Raw genomic sequence first — 1,177 nt, 5'->3', positions numbered from 1 at the left:
GTTAGGGTTAGGGTTAGGGTTAGGGTTAGAGGTAAGGGTTCGGGTTAGGGTAAGGGTTAGAAGTCAGGGTTAGGATTAGAGGTTAGGGTTAGCGTTAGGGTTAGGGTTAGGGGTCAGGGTTAGATTTGGGTTAGGGTTAGGTTTAAGAGGTAGGGTTAGGGTTAGGGTTAGGGTTAGGGTTAGGGTTAGGGTTAGGGTTTAGGATTAGATGGGGGTTAGGGTTAGGGTTTGGTTTAGGCTTAGTTTTAGGGTGAAGTTTAGGGTTAAGGTAAGGGTTTGGTTTGGTTTAGCATTTGGGTTAGAATTAGGATTAGGGTTAGGTTTAGGATTAATGTTTGGTTAAATGCAGGGTAATGGATTAGGGTTAGGCCTAGGATTATGGTTTGGCACAAATTTAGTATAATGTTTAGGGTTATGTTTAGGTTAAGGATTCCAGTGTGTGACAGATTTAGGGTAAGATTAGTGTTAGGGATAGGGATAGGTTTGGTTTAGGGATAGGGATAGGTTTAGGGAAAGCTTTAGGGTTAGATTTAGGGTAAGTGTTTGGTATAGGTTAAGATTAGTGTTGGTTTTAGGGTTTTGGTTAGTTTCAGGGCATGTGTTAAGGTTAAGGTTAGTGTTAAGGACAGGTTTAGGGATTGGGTTAGGGTTAAGGCTACGATTAGGGTTAGAATTAGGATTAGGTTTGGGTGAGGTTAGGGTTACAGTTCGAGTTAGTGTTGGGTTAGGCTTCGTGCTATGTTTAGGGCTTGCGTTAGGGTTAGGGTTAGGGTCGTGTGTAATGTTATGTTTAGTATTAGGGATAGTGTGCGGTTGAGTTTTAGGTTTAGCATTAGGGTTACAGTTAGGTTTAGGGTTAGGTATAGGCTTAAAATTAATGATAAATTTAGAGTTACAGTTAGGGTTAGGTTTATGGTTAGGATTAGAGTTAGGTTACCATTAGGGTTAGTGGTGGGTTAGAATTAGGGTTAGGTTTAGGTTTAGTTTTAGGATGAGGTTTAGGGATAGGTTTGATTTAGGCTTAGGGTTAGAATTATTATTATGGTTTGGTTTAAATTTAGTGTAAGGTTTAGGTTTAGGTTTAGTGTAAGGATTGGCTAAGGATTCCGATGAGTGATAGGTTTACGGTAGGCTTAGTGCTAGGCATAGTGTTAGGTTTAGGGTTAAGGAAAAGGAT

The sequence above is a fragment of the Nannospalax galili genome, unplaced genomic scaffold (assembly GCF_000622305.1).
Source record: "Nannospalax galili isolate Female #2095 unplaced genomic scaffold, S.galili_v1.0 scaffold7209, whole genome shotgun sequence".
Taxonomy (NCBI): Eukaryota; Metazoa; Chordata; class Mammalia; order Rodentia; family Spalacidae; genus Nannospalax; species Nannospalax galili.
The sequence above is the reverse complement of the archived record's forward strand: the minus strand, read 5'-3'. Positions refer to the sequence as shown.